Source organism: Atractosteus spatula, unplaced genomic scaffold, assembly GCF_055471065.1.
Source record: "Atractosteus spatula isolate fAtrSpa1 unplaced genomic scaffold, fAtrSpa1.hap1 Scaffold_180, whole genome shotgun sequence".
NCBI lineage: Eukaryota > Metazoa > Chordata > Actinopteri > Semionotiformes > Lepisosteidae > Atractosteus > Atractosteus spatula.
The window spans coordinates 21,680-37,846 of NW_028296742.1; the positions used below are offsets into that span (position 1 = coordinate 21,680).

Below are 16,167 nucleotides of genomic sequence, written 5' to 3' on the forward strand. Positions count from 1 at the left end.
CACGGCACATCACGTCCGAGTTTAGTGACAACTACCTCAGAGATTGTAAGCTGGGTAGTTTCAGATCACTTTTTTTTAAAGGTTCAAGCAAACCCGAATACCTTTGCAAGAGACATTTCAGAATCCCAGTCAAATCCAGTACGATTGCTGGATCCTTCGAATTCGACTGAACTATAGCACAGATCTGCAGTCCACGATTAGAATACTGTAGCTGTGTTGTATAAGCTATACCACCCAAAATAGTTCTAAAACAGGAGATGCATCCTTGTTTAGGAATGTGGTATAAAGTGAAATGGTCTGGGAAGAGCCCTACGTTTGAACAGTTCAAAATAGACGTAAAGGGGTATTTACGGACTCTTTCGAAATGTAAGAACAAGCTGTGCGGACCTTATCTTTATTTACCTTGTGTAATCGTTTTTCATAAAGTGTAATTGTATTATAGCATGTGCCCCTGACGATTTTCTTGATACGTTATATGTGCTCTTGTTTGTATTGTATGTAGTTTTGTTGTTCAAATAAAACGTAAAAGACACAACTTTCCGGATGCGGCTGCTGTAAAAATAAAATGACATCAAGGGTGCTGTACGCAGAGGTCTGAAACCTGCTCCACAGAAGATCTTTATCCAGAGGTGTTAAAGAAGTCGAGATCTCACCATGAGAGGGGAAGCATCTCAGAAAAAGCAGGTGCAGTCGGTTCCACGGTCATAACGCCACTAAGTCGGGTGACAAGAGCAAAACCCACCCGACCTCCTCCGAGCAAGTAATGAGACAAAGAGACAGCGCACAGCGGGTAGCGTGGCCGAGCGGTCAAAGGCGCTGGATTAAGGTTCCAGTCTTTTCGGAGGCGTGGGTTCGAATCCCACCGCTGCCAGGTGCTTCTGTCGCGACCCCCTTTCAGCTGACTTCAGATGAAAGGGAGGGAACTGCTTTTTGGCAGTCTCTCGAGAAACTAAGCAAAGTGTTTAAAGATACTTTCTCAGCTTGACATCAAGGCACAAAACAAAAACGTTCTTGCGTCCTCTCACCCCAAAAGCGCTTTGCCACTTTTTGTGTTATGCAGGGAACAACGTCTGCCCAGATCACTTTTGTGTCAATGCAAATCGTAGTGTGCCCTCCGTTTTAATGTTGGCTGTGCTGGCGTGCCGCTTCTGTCTGTGAAAATTGAATGTTCTGCTTCTTCACACCGAATCGTTGGCGGGGGTTGAGCTTGTTAAATCTTTGCGCATAGCGCTCCTTTGGAAGTACTTTGTCCAAGTTCAAAAGCGATCGTGGCATTTACTTCATGCGTTCAAGAAGCATGCCTCGCACGACAGATTTAAATGGGGAATGGAGCCTGCTTCTTGCTGTTTTTCCTGTGGTTGCAGTTACAAAGTTGATCGTGCTTTCACATTCTGTTAACAGTATTCACTGGCTGAGCTTTATCAGTTGGTTCGAAAAGGAATCTCTGCTTCGGTTCCAGAAAAGTCATCTGTAGTGTGTTTTTTTCCGTGCCCATGGCAGTCTTTTAGAGCTGGTAGTAATGGTGGCGAAGTTAATTTTTTAACCTCTTTAAAAGAATAAGGACGGGCTGGGGCGAGCTGCATTTACCACTCTTTCAGCTAAACGCCGAACTCGCGAACTGATTACACTGCAGAGCCACAGGCGCCTCGCTTTTCTCCATTCTCTGGGTTAGGGTGAAAAAAAAACACTGCTGGTATTAGCTGGCCTGCTGGGAGTACCTCTTCTTCACTGATAAGCAAGATTTGTGTTTCATCTTTCGCAAGCTGTATAGATTTCTTTCAAAACAAGTTGTTCCAGAAAGGAAACGAACACTTGCATTCACCTCAATTAAAAGGCATGGGATTTGCCCGTAAGGATAAATTCTGTACAGTAAGACAGGAAGAAAGGCACCGCTGGGAATCGGACCCAGGATCTCCTGTTTACTAGACAGGCGCTTTAGCCAACTAAGCCACGGCGCCGGCAAAGGGCCGTCCTTTGACGGCCACTTGGACACGTCTCAACTGCTCTGAGACATCTGCGTTCGGTGTGCACCGAGCCTGCTCGCCTTGCAAGTTGCTTCATTTACATGCGATAGCTCCACCACTAAGAGAAAGGATGAGAAATGGCTTTTATCTGGCACTTTTCATGTCAGAGGATCTCAATCTGCTTTCCGTGTACAAGAGGATGTCCAACTCATGTAGCTAAAGACGTAGACGACAGTGCTCCACTGAAATCTTGATCTCACAACCCTCGGCATGACTCCGCTGTGTTCTGCTTTAGACAAAGGGGGGAAAAGACTTCTTTCATCACACGTTTTGCACTGTTTACGGTGTTTGCAGTGCTCTTTCTTAAATGAAATCCAGGAATCGGCACCATATGAGGTGTGACTAGATAATATTGGAACAAGTAGCCTCGCCATTCCATGCGTGACGTGAGCAAAGTGTAATTCCTGTCTTTATAGTGTGCTTGTTAGAGACTTAGCTGGCACCCAGAGCGCTTTAAATCAGGGAGTCAGCAGCCCAAGAGAAGAGAGCTTCCTTCGTCTATGTTTTTTGCGTGAAGGGGGGAAACAATGCGTGTGCTGCAAACGATCTTAGTATCGAAGTGCCGTCCCACATAACCGATCCGAACAATCTGCTTTACAGAGGAGCACTGCCGGAGCTTATCGTTGGCAAACTGAAGACCAGGCCGACCTCTTCTGTGACTCTTGAACACTGAATCTCAAGGTTGTGAATTCAAGCTCCACGCTGGCGGGAAATTCCATAGGTAATGATCACATTTTCTTGCATGCTAATCAAAAGAAATATTAAGAAACTTTTCCCGATACCAGTTTTTTACAAAAGTAAAGGCACACGGCACATGTGTGCCACATCACGTCCGAGTTTAGTGACAACTACCTCAGAGATTGTAAGCTGGGTAGTTTCAGATCAGATCACTTTTTTTATCAAAGGTTCAAGCAAACCCGAATACTTTTGCAAGAGACATTTCAGAATCCCAGTCAAATCCAGTACGATTGCTGGATCCTTTGAATTCGACTGAACTATAGCACAGATCTGCAGTCCACCATTTGAATACTGTGGGTGTGTTGTATAAGCCACATGGCCAAAATAGTTCTAAAACAGGAGATGCATCCTCGTTTAGGAATGTGGTATAAAGTGAAATGGTCTGGGAAGAGTCCTACGTTTGAACAGTTCAAAATAGACGTAAAGGGGTATTTACGGACTCTTTCGAAATGTAAGAACAAGCTGTGCGGACCTTATCTTTATTTACCTTGTGTAATCGTTTTTCATAAAGTGTAATTGTATTATAGCATGTTCCCCTGATGATTTTCTTCATACGTTATATGTGCTCTTGTTTGTATTGTATGTAGTTTTGTTGTTCAAATAAAACGTAAAAGACACAACTTTCCGGATGCGGCTGCTGTAAAAATAAAATGACATCAAGGGTGCTGTACGCAGAGGTCTGAAACCTGCTCCACAGAAGATCTTTATCCAGAGGTGTTAAAGAAGTCGAGATCTCACCATGAGAGGGGAAGCATCTCAGAAAAAGCAGGTGCAGTCGGTTCAACGGTCATAACGCCACTAAGTCGGGTGACAAGAGCAAAACCCACCCGACCTCCTCCGAGCAAGTAATGAGACAAAGAGACATCGCACAGCGGGTAGCGTGGCCGAGCGGTCTAAGGCGCTGGATTAAGGCTCCAGTCTCTTTGGGGGCGTGGGTTCGAATCCCACTGCTGCCAGGTGCTTCTGTTGCGACCCCTTTTCAGCTGACTTCAGACGAAAGGGAGGGAACTGCCTTTTGGCAGTCTCTCGAGAAACTAAGCAAAGTGTTTAAAGATACTTTCTCAGCTTGACATCAAGGCACAAAACCAAAACCCTCTTGCGTCCTCTCACCCCAAAAGCGCTTTGCCACTTTTTGCGTTATGCAGGGAACGACGTCTGCCCAGATCACTTTTGTGTCAATGCAAATCGTAGTGTGCCCTCCGTTTTAATGTTGGCTGTGCTGGTGTGCCGCTTCTGTCTGTGAAAATTGAATGTTCTGCTTCTTCACACCGAATCGTTGGCGGGGGTTGAGCTTGTTAAATCTTTGCGCATAGCGCTCCTTTGGAAGTACTTTGTCCAAGTTCAAAAGCGATCGTGGCATTTACTTCATGCGTTCAAGAAGCATGCCTCGCACGACAGATCTAAATGGGGAATGGAGCCTGCTTCTTGCTGTTTTTCCTGTGGTTGCAGTTAGAAAGTTGATCGTGCTTTCACATTCTGTTAACAGTATTCACTGGCTGAGCTTTATCAGTTGGTTCGAAAAGGAATCTCTGCTTCGGTTCCAGAAAAGTCATCTGTAGTGTGTTTTTATCCGTGCCCATGGCAGTCTTTTAAAGCTGGTAGTAATGGCGGCGAAGTTAATTTTTTATCCTCTTTAAAAGAATAAGGACGGGTTGGGGCGAGCTGCATTTACCACTCTTTCAGCTAAACGCCGAACTCGCGAACTGATTACACTGCAGAGCCACAGGCGCCTCGCTTTTCTCCATTCTCTGGGTTAGGGTGAAAAAAAAACACTGCTGGTATTAGCTGGCCTGCTGGGAGTACCTCTTCTTCACTGATAAGCAAGATTTGTGTTTCATCTTTCGCAAGCTGTATAGATTTCTTTCAAAACAAGTTGTTCCAGAAAGGAAACGAACACTTGCATTCACCTCAATTAAAAGGCATGGGATTTGCCCGTAAGGATAAATTCTGTACAGTAAGACAGGAAGAAAGGCACCGCTGGGAATCGGACCCAGGATCTCCTGTTTACTAGACAGGCGCTTTAGCCAACTAAGCCACGGCGCCGGCAAAGGGCCGTCCTTTGACAGCCACTTGGACACGTCTCAACTGCTCTGAGACATCTGCGTTCGGTGTGCACCGAGCCTGCTCGCCTTGCAAGTTGCTTCATTTACATGCGATAGCTCCACCACTAAGAGAAAGGATGAGAAATGGCTTTTATCTGGCACTTTTCATGTCAGAGGATCTCAATCTGCTTTCCGTGTACAAGAGGATGTCCAACTCATGTAGCTAAAGACGTAGACGACAGTGCTCCACTGAAATCTTGATCTCACAACCCTCGGCATGACTCCGCTGTGTTCTGCTTTAGACAAAGGGGGGAAAAGACTTCTTTCATCACACGTTTTGCACTGTTTACGGTGTTAGCAGTGCTCTTTCTTAAATGAAATCCAGGAATCGGCACCATATGAGGTGTGACTAGATAATATTGGAACAAGTAGCCTCGCCATTCCATGCGTGACGTGAGCAAAGTGTAATTCCTGTCTTTATAGTGTGCTTGTTAGAGACTTAGCTGGCACCCAGAGCGCTTTAAATCCGGGAGTCAGCAGCCCAAGACAAGAGAGCTTCCTTCGTCTATGTTTTTTGCGTGAAGGGGGGAAACAATGCGTGTGCTGCAAACGATCTTAGTATCGAAGTGCCGTCCCACATAACCGATCCGAATAATCTGCTTTACAGAGGAGCACTGCCGGAGCTTATCGTTGGCAAACTGAAGACCAGGCCGACCTCTTCTGTGACTCTTGAACACTGAATCTCAAGGTTGTGAATTCAAGCTCCACGCTGGCGGGAAATCCCATAGGTAATGATCCCATTTTCTTGCATGCTAATCAAAAGAAATATTAAGAAACTTTTCCCGATACCAGTTTTTTACAAAAGTAAAGGCACACGGCACATGTGTGCCACATCACGTCCGAGTTTAGTGACAACTACCTCAGAGATTGTAAGCTGGGTAGTTTCAGATCAGATCACTTTTTTTATCAAAGGTTCAAGCAAACCCGAATACTTTTGCAAGAGACATTTCAGAATCCCAGTCAAATCCAGTACGATTGCTGGATCCTTCGAATTCGACTGAACTATAGCACAGATCTGCAGTCCACCATTTGAATACTGTGGGTGTGTTGTATAAGCCACACGGCCAAAATAGTTCTAAAACAGGAGATGCATCCTCGTTTAGGAATGTGGTATAAAGTGAAATGGTCTGGGAAGAGTCCTACGTTTGAACAGTTCAAAATAGACGTAAAGGGGTATTTACGGACTCTTTCGAAATGTAAGAACAAGCTGTGTGGACCTTATCTTTATTTACCTTGTGTAATCGTTTTTCATAAAGTGTAATTGTATTATAGCATGTGCCCCTGATGATTTTCTTCATACGTTATATGTGCTCTTGTTTGTATTGTATGTAGTTTTGTTGTTCAAATAAAACGTAAAAGACACAACTTTCCGGATGCGGCTGCTGTAAAAATAAAATGACATCAAGAGTGCTGTACGCAGAGGTCTGAAACCTGCTCCACAGAAGATCTTTATCCAGAGGTGTTAAAGAAGTCAAGATCTCGCCATGAGAGGGGAAGCATCTCAGAAAAAGCAGGTGCAGTCGGTTCCACGGTCATAACGCCACTAAGTTGGGCGACAAGAGCAAAACCCACCCGACCTCCTCCGAGCAAGTAATGAGACAAAGAGACAGCACACAGCGGGTAGTGTGGCCGAGCGGTCTAAGGCGCTGGATTAAGGCTCCAGTCTCTGCGGGGGCGTGGGTTCGAATCCCACCGCTGCCAGGTGCTTCTGTCAGGACCCCCTTTCAGCTGACATCAGACGAATGGGAGGGAAATGCTTTTTGGCAGTCTCTCGAGAAACTAAGCAAAGTGTTTAAAGATACTTTCTCAGCTTGACATCAAGGCACAAAACAAAAACCATCTTGCGTCCTCTTAACCCAAAAGCGCTTTGCCACTTTTTGCGTTATGCAGGGAACGACGTCTGCCCAGATCACTTTTGTGTCAATGCAAATCGTAGTGTGCCCTCCGTTTTAATGTTGGCTGTGCTGGCGTGCCGCTTCTGTCTGTGAAAATTGAATGTTCTGCTTCTTCACACCGAATCGTTGGCGGGGGTTGAGCTTGTTAAATCTTTGCGCATAGCGCTCCTTTGGAAGTACTTTGTCCAAGTTCAAAAGCGATCGTGGCATTTACTTCATGCGTTCAAGAAGCATGCCTCGCACGACAGATTTAAATGGGGAATGGAGCCTGCTTCTTGCTGGTTTTCCTGTGGTTGCAGTTACAAAGTTGATCGTGCTTTCACATTCTGTTAACAGTATTCACTGGCTGAACTTTATCAGTTGGTTCGTAAAGGAATCTCTGCTTCGGTTCCAGAAAAGTCATCTGTAGTGTGTTTTTATCCGTGCCCATGGCAGTCTTTTAAAGCTGGTAGTAATGGCGGCGAAGTTAATTTTTTATCCTCTTTAAAAGAATAAGAACGGGCTGGGGCAAGCTGCATTTACCACTCTTTCAGCTAACCGCCGAACTCGCGAACTGATTACACTGCAGAGCCACAGGCGCCTCGCTTTTCTCCATTCTCTGGGTTAGGGTGAAAAAAAAACACTGCTGGTATTAGCTGGCCTGCTGGGAGTACCTCTTCTTCACTGATAAGCAAGATTTGTGTTTCATCTTTCGCAAGCTGTATAGATTTCTTTCAAAACAAGTTGTTCCAGAAAGGAAACGAACACTTGCATTCACCTGAATTAAAAGGCATGGGATTTGCCCATAAGGATAAATTCTGTACAGTAAGACAGGAAGAAAGGCACCGCTGGGAATCGGACCCAGGATCTCCTGTTTACTAGACAGGCGCTTTAGCCAACTAAGCCACGGCGCCGGCGAAGGGCCGTCCTTTGACAGCCACTTGGACACGTCTCAACTGCTCTGAGACATCTGCGTTCGGTGTGCACCGAGCCTGCTCGCCTTGCAAGTTGCCTCATTTACAGATGCAGCCATTCAAAATGCGCAGGCGATACCGCATTATTTTCAGGTATGCTGTACGCAGTCTACCGCAAGTTACCGGTAAATACCGCAAGTTACCAGTAAATACCGCTAGCAAAATAATAGTATCCGGAATTTCCGCAAGGTGGAGCTAATAAAGCTCAACCTCTCATGTTTGAGCTGTAGCCATCAAAGTCTTTAACGAAGATATTAATAATAGTATTAATAATAAATGACCTTGGACAAGCTGTAAACTCAAAGTATTGCCCTGGTCCACATTCTTTTTTTCATTGACCGTCTTTGTAAAAGTAACACCACAGCATTTCGCAATCACACATTTTTTTCCAATCATGCAAAGTACAGTAATTTTTGAGAATCGATTCACCATGCCTTACACATGCTCATAAAAGAGATTGATTTAGGAACATAATCATATTACCGTATGCAAACTGTACTGTATACAGTATGTATATGTATATTTAATGTCTTAACTGTGCCCGTTTAAGTATTGAATATTCATATCTAATTTTACCACTGAAGGGAAATCTTAGTAGCTGAGCATAAAAAGAATAGGAGCATACTGCAACGCGTGTGAAGGCCATAAACGATATTAATTTTGGAACATAAACATACAGTATATGGCTGGTCTCGGTACTTTAAAGAAAACATACACGAAACATGGTTTCATTATGACCAGAATCTGTCTTGAGATATTTTTAACTTGATTTACAGTATTTGAGAGATATGTCTTAACACCGATACTACAGTGCTTAAGTACTGCTCACGTATATGTTTCTAGGTTTATATTATGCATTTCATACGGTCAAATTACTTTTGAGCAACTAATAAGAAGCGCGAAACGGTATGCGTTTTAGTTTCGTTTTGTGCTGGGACCCGTGGATTGATTAGAGATATCAAGTACATACAAGTCATTTTTTAAATGTTGTAGCTCGTCTTGAAAAAATGTTACGAGTACATCATCTATCAACAATTACACAGGTTCTGTTTCCATATTGCGGATTTTGGTTACGTAATATTATTTTCTAGATTTCACGTTGTGAATATATGATTTGGGCAAACAGAGCCGCAAAGAAGTACATTATGGGTTGTTGTTTTTTTTTTGCAGTTTTATCTAGAACAAGCGATGCTTAAACCTTTGTCTGATTCTTGTGAAACTATCCACACGACAGTTACAGTACCTAGGAGTTGACTTCAGTGATGTCACTGATGGGATGTTTCTAAAAATCCATCCTCTGTAAAACATCTTCTCTAGTTGTCCTGCATATGTATTCACTAATGAAGCTGTGTGTTCTGAGCCTGGATCTCTACATTTCTGTATGAACCAGCTTAGAGGGCTAAAGACAGCTTGTGTTTAAATTGAGTGTAAGGCAATTTATGCTTCTAAAGTCATGGTCAGCATTTATTATTGTACTGTGCTGTAAACTTGTTCTGTGCCAAGTCACATTATTTTATAGCGTTTTTATAGCGTTATCAAATCCGGTGGCGCTGTGTGTTAGTTTCCTGACTCCCATGTCACATGGTCTGTGATTGAAACCTGTAATACCGGTTTAATTCGTCACAGCCAGCACTCCGGTTGTAAAGTAGAAGCAGGCGAGATTTCCAGCGAAAAACACCTCCCCCTTCTTCAGGTGTGAGGGTCTTCTGCTCAGAATGAAACGCTAAAATGTAATGTAGGCTCTGAATGGGTTCAATTGTGATTTGGGCTTGATTAAGGTCGCTGCCTTTCATCTAAAACCCTACTTGAATCCTTCTAAACTAAAAATCAGTGTTAGTGAGTTCTAAATAAAGAGGTATCCAGGTAACAGTGAAACGGGCGGACAGTCTGGGGAGATCGCCCGTTTTCCATGTAAATGGTTCCCTGGTTCCGCACCCCTTGGTGTTTCTCTCGCTCTCTCTTGGGTCACCTGATCATTAGCTCGAAAGATGTGAGTGCTTTGTGTATATTCTAATGGTAGTGGGGGCAGGGTGTGTGGGAACAGGTTTGATTGAAATTGCATTGGAGATCTATGTTCTTCACACCTGAAACATTTTCTCTGAAAGCATTTTCTTCGCAGTTTAACCGATCTTGTTACAGCATGTTACAGTTTACTATTATTAACCATATTAATTTTAAGTGCTTAATGTAAAATCTTGTAAAAATATATTTTCATTGTTCAAATATACATTAAGTCTGACTATCATATAATAAGTTAAATACAAAACTAAAGAAAAAATAGGGTTAAATATAATTCAAAATATTTTGCTAACAATGTTAACTGTTTATGAATAATAAAATGTATTAACTAAGGAGTAGGATGGCACAGTTGTTAGTATGTTTTTTGTTTTGTTTCTTTTTCATAAATACAACAGTAGTACCTGATGTCTCAGTGGCTTTCAAAATTAAATTATGCATCCAAACCTGTGAACTAGAATGATAACTAAGATATCTATCCATTTATAATGGTGGCAAAGTGGTTAGCATTGCTATCTTGCAGCACTGGGGTCCTAGGTTCAATTCCTGCCATCCTGTGTGTGTGGGGTTTACATGTTCTCTCTGGGTTACATGGTTTTTCTCCATATGTGTGATATGACTCCCTCTCGCACTCCAAAACATACTGGTAAGTTAATTGGTTTATGGGAAAACTGGCCCTGGTGTGTGTGTGTTTGTGTATGTCTGTCCTGTGATGGACTGGCGCTATGTCCAGGGTGTATTCTGCCTTGTGTCCGTTGCTTACTGAGATAGGCTCCAAATCCTCTGTACTGGATAAAGAGATTAGAAATGGAAGTAAAGGCACTGTGTGGATGGAACTATACACAGTGTTAGAAACCCACTATGAAATGGCAGCATCTCACTGAGAATAAAACATTTTATACTGCTGGCTTAAGGAAACAGCCTTTCCACCTCTCTTGCACATCAGTATCCATACCTAGTTATTTAAACAAATTGCCTCTAATTATAAACATCTTAATATGCTGGCTCTGTGGATCCGCATCAGCTATGTTTGCCCATTCCTTCAATTCATGTGCATCCAACACACATTTCAGTATCTATGTAAACATATAGTCTGTTAACTTCATCATCTTCATCAAAAGTATGCCTAACCCCATTAGGAAGTGTTCTTGTTATAAGTGTATTCCTCAGCTTTCCCCAAACTATCTTCTTCTTGCCAACATCTCTAGTCTTTTATCCTGCAATAACTCAGTCAACACTTAAATCTCCAAAAGCTGCTTGTGTTAATTTCTTTAAATCACAAATATCATGTGTAAATACTGGGCATGTAATACTCTGCATTGTGGAATAATAGTTTATTTTAAAGGGAACTAGAGAAACTAAGAACTAGAGAAATCAAGAAAGGCTTTTTTTCTAGAATTAATAAATGCACATCCTGTTCACTGGGGAAATTAAATCCACACTGAGCAATCTTCAATATGTTCAGAATATGACAGCAAGAATCCTATCAGGGATGCATTACACCTGTTTTCAAGTCCTTGCACTGGTTACCTATCAGATTTCGAGTCAACTTCAAAATCCTTATCCTCCTTATATACTGTCCTACAACTGTTATTGTTGATCTCCGAATTATTGTACTTGACATGACTTCATTCAGCCTTTCCTGAACGTCTATGACAGGCAGAGAGAGTGCTGTTTCTGGTGTGATCTTTTGCAGCTGACATTTCACTGTTTTAAACGAACAAGAAATTAGATTGCTCATAAATCACTTATTCTATATAAACACAGCGTAATTGCCCTCCGAAAATCTTCTTTTTCTTGTTCGTTTTAGAGACCTTGATCGAAACTGATTTTAGATGTCAGAAAGGATTTATTTTCTCTGTATTTCCTACATTGCTTTGTCGAGATTTTAACTTTATATCTAACTTTATATCTAGGCTCAGATTTCAACTATAAATCGTACAGTAATTAATAGCAGTAAATACTGATGTTTATACATAAAAAAGTCATGCCTTGGAGTATGGACCCCCAAAGGAATGCCATAGACTCAAACTGCAAAATAAACACATACAGAAAGAAAGTATTTGTATTGTAATTGCAAATCCTGGTACTGTATGAGTGATTGGTATGACTTTCCTCATTACAAATCTCTTATTAGAATTTAAATTTCTCTGTAACTCCAGGTCAGAACAGAGAAAATGTAACTGCCTTAAGGAGTTTACGATTATGAAAAATAGAAGGATAAGCATGATACGTATGTCTTCTGTCATTTTCTAAGTCATGTTACTGAGCACCAAATCTTATTGAGAATATGAATCCATTTAAGGTTTATACCATTAAAGTAACGGTTTATTCCATGCTGAAAATGTTTGTACCAGACTTTTTTGAGGCCTGTTTAATTGTGTCTGAAGTCTGATGTTGTAAATTTTATTGTTAAAAAGATCCATGAAAATGTCACTACTAAAGTTAGCTGGTACTGTTGGTACTGTAAGTGGCAAGTAGAGCTCATATTTTAGATTTTGTGTAGTTGCTAGCGTTGAACTGTGTGTTGGATGCACATGAATTGAAGGAATGGGCAAACATAGCTGATGCGGATCCACAGAGCCAGCATATTAAGATGTTTATAATTAGAGGCAATTTGTTTAAATAACTAGGTATGGATACTGATGTGCAAGAGAGGTGGAAAGGCTGTTTCCTTAAGCCAGCAGTATAAAATGTTTTATTCTCAGTGAGATGCTGCCATTTCATAGTGGGTTTCTAACACTGTGTATAGTTCCATCCACACAGTGCCTTTACTTCCATCCATTTCTAATCTCTTTATCCAGTACAGAGGATTTGGAGCCTATCCCAGTAAGCGACAGACACAAGGCAGAATACACCCTGGACATAGCGCCAGTCCATCACAGGACAGACAGACACAAACACACACACACCAGGGCCAGTTTAAATCTAACCTCAGAACCTTTCTTTTCAGAAGACTTAGTGTCTGTATCTGCTTCATTTTCTAATTTTGGTAGCACCTCTAACTGCTTGTCTTTCTTATATGCATTTACTTTGTAATCTGTGGTCCTTTTATCTGTTTTTACATCTACTGTATTGCTTTGAGATGCCACCTTTAATGGTGATATATCAAATAAAGTTTTTTATTATTGTTATAGGGAAACATGATCAGATTGTCCCTGGTTCAGAAAAAAAGATCTAAAGTATACTAGTTTGTCACTCTTCTAATTCCCTTTGCTAAATGACTTTTCATACTAATCTGATCAATCTAACTGCCAGTTTTCTGTGCTTTCTCTATCCTGCTAGATTTGCAATTATTCTGAAAATTTTCATCTTGAAATAACTCATTTCTAAATACCTTTTTCACTGTTAACATCTTGCAGCAACTCTGCGACAAAATATACACTCTGACAGTTCATCCTGCTACCAACATTAAATAAAACAAATCTTAAGATTTCTATATTTATGTCTTTATTTAGTGGTTTCATTAGTGACAAAGGCTAAACTTTCTTGGAAAAATGTATTTTATGTGTTGCAGAAAAAACTGACTTGCTTTAACAAAATATGTTTACAAATCCTTTCACCTGGCATTTTCATAGTTAGAAATTATGGAACGCTCTGTTAAAAGCAAGGGAGTTTTTATGTCCGTTGCAGTTCTTTTGCAACATGAATATAATTATATCGTTATTAATTTCTTGAGATACGCGATTCCATATTATATTCCCTTTTAATCAAATTCTAAAAGTATGCTTGTTGACTCCGGTATCGCGTTAGTTAAAGACTTCGATGCTTAAAATGTTTAGGGAGAAATGGAATACTGGTGTGTATGTTTTCTTTAAAGTACCGAGACCAGCCATATACTGTATGTTTAAGTTCCAAAATTAATATCGTTTATGGACTTCACATGCGTTGCAGTATGCTCCTATTCTTTTTATGCTCAGGCACTAAGTAAAAGGAGATGCTTCATATTGCTTGACTAATTTTAAAAACTAAGTTAGAAATGCAGACGCTCCCTCGGTACGCTGCTCTGGTGCGCCGGCTCTTACACAGTGCCTGTCTGCCGTAAGCGTTACAATATACATACCCAACACTGCTTGTACCCATCTGTCATGCAAATAAAACACCTTGAATTGAACTGAGGGGAGAGGGGGGAATACTAAAGCCAATACTGGCTCAATACCCTCGATGGGCTTTGACGTGCTAATGCGTTGGTTTAACAGTCCGGGTGTGGCAGGCTTCCAATGTCAACTCGACTTGATTGGAAGACAATGAACGTATTTTGTGATATTTAGAAATATAAATTTGTTTGGTGCGAGTGAGGTTTTATTTAATCTCTGACCAAGGGAAACGTTTCATTTTTTCAAAGAAATGTTTGTTAAAAAATAAAGTCATAGTTCTATGGGATTCAATCACAGACCATGTAACATGGGAGTCAGGAAACTAACACACAGCGCCACCGGATTTAATAACGCAAAAAAAATGCAATAAAATAATGTGACTAGGCACAGAAAAAGTTTACAGCACAGTACAATAATAAATGCTGACCATGACTTTAGAAGCATAAATTACCTTACACTCAATTTAAACACAAGCTGTCTTTCTGTATGAACCTCTAAGCTGGTTCATACAGAAAATGTAGAAATGCATTAGCCTGATTATGATTAAAAAACACATAATTAAACACGCGTTTGCGATTTAAATCAGAACACGATTTAAATCAATATAAATGTTTATATTGTAACACATACTGTCCAGCCTCCATTTCTCTATAAAAATTTACTCTGTTGCACACACACACACTAGAAGCAGGAACCGCTGTCAGAAGGGAAGATATGTTCAAAATATCGCAAATATCGATCATGTTGCGATATTTTGAAATATAAAAGTCAATTGATTGTCCATAATATCGCTATTCTATTTTTTCGAAGAAATGTTTGTTAAATGAAAAGTCCAGAACCAGCTGGATTCAAACACACAACCTGCCAGTTGGTAGTCACACACCTAGACCAGTAGGCTACAAGACAGGTCGCATGAACAGGCAGGCAAAACAGCCCTACACAGCCCTGTCGCAGTACACGGATATAATCATACCGTTATTAAATTCTTTAGATACGCGATTCCATATTATATTCCCTTTTAATCAAATTCTAAAAGTATGCTTGTTGACTCTGGTATCACGTTAGTTAAAGACTTCAAAGCTTAAAATGTTTAGGGAGAAATGGAATACTGGTGTGTATTTTTTTCTTTAAAGTACCAAGACCAGCTATATACTGTATGTTTATGTTCCAAAATTAATATCGTTTATGACCTTCAGATGCGTTATGCTCCTCTTCTTTTTATGCTCAGCTACTAAAATTTCCCTTTAGTGGTAAAATTCCATATAAATATTCAAAACTAAGTGGATTGAAATGTGCACAGTAAAGACATTGAATGATTAAATCTTTTCACTACCAACCAATGCACCACGAGTGCCCCTGTCGGTCATTTTGGCCAGCCAATCACTTACCGCGGTGCCCTACGGTGCCCTGCGGGTTGGTTACTGCACTGCGGGTTTTTACCGCTCATTTTGAATGGCTGCATCTGTACATGCGATAGCTCCACCACTAAGAGAAAGGATGAGAAATGGCTTTTATCTGGCACTTTTCATGTCAGAGGATCTCAATCTGCTTTCCGTGTACAAGAGGATGTTCTACTCATGTAGCTAAAGACGTAGACGACAGTGCTCCACTGAAATCTTGATCTCACAACCCTCGGCATGACTCCGCTGTGTTCTGCTTTAGACAAAGGGGGGAAAAGACTTCTTTCATCACACGTTTTGCACTGTTTACGGTGTTTGCAGTGCTCTTTCTTTAATGAAAACCAGGAATCGGCACCATATGAGGTGTGACTAGATAATATTGGAACAAGTAGCCTCGCCATTCCATGCGTGACGTGAGCAAAGTGTAATTCCTGTCTTTATAGTGTGCTTGTTAGAGACTTAGCTGGCACCCAGAGCGCTTTAAATCCGGGAGTCAGCAGCCCAAGACAAGAGAGCTTCCTTCGTCTATGTTTTTTGCGTGAAGGGGGGAAACCATGCGTGTGCTGCAAACGATCTTAATATCGAAGTGCCGTCCCACATAACCGATCTGAACAATCTGCTTTACAGAGGAGCACTGCCGGAGCTTATTGTTGGCAGACTGAAGACCAGGCCGACCTCTTCTGTGACTCTTGAACACTGAATCTCAAGGTTGTGAATTCAAGCTCCAGGCTGGCGGGAAATTCCATAGGTAATGATCACATTTTCTTGCATGCTAATCAAAAGAAATATTAAGAAACTTTTCCCGATACCAGTTTTTTACAAAAGTAAAGGCACACGGCACATGTGTGCCACATCACGTCCGAGTTTAGTGACAACTACCTCAGAGATTGTAAGCTGGGTAGTTTCAGATCAGATCACTTTTTTTTATCAAAGGTTCAAGCA

The 16,167-nt window shown here is 41.3% G+C and overlaps 3 non-coding genes across 3 annotated transcripts; all 3 read left to right on the forward strand.

Annotated features, from left to right (window-relative positions):
• The first annotated feature begins 789 nt into the window (after positions 1-789).
• On the forward strand, positions 790-871 carry trnal-aag (transfer RNA leucine (anticodon AAG)). The gene has a single exon. It is a non-coding gene; the product is annotated as a tRNA-Leu (tRNA).
• Positions 872-3,636: 2,765 nt separating this feature from the next.
• Positions 3,637-3,718, forward strand: trnal-aag (transfer RNA leucine (anticodon AAG)). The gene has a single exon. It is a non-coding gene; the product is annotated as a tRNA-Leu (tRNA).
• Positions 3,719-6,483: 2,765 nt separating this feature from the next.
• On the forward strand, positions 6,484-6,565 carry trnal-aag (transfer RNA leucine (anticodon AAG)). The gene has a single exon. It is a non-coding gene; the product is annotated as a tRNA-Leu (tRNA).
• Positions 6,566-16,167: the final 9,602 nt, after the last annotated feature.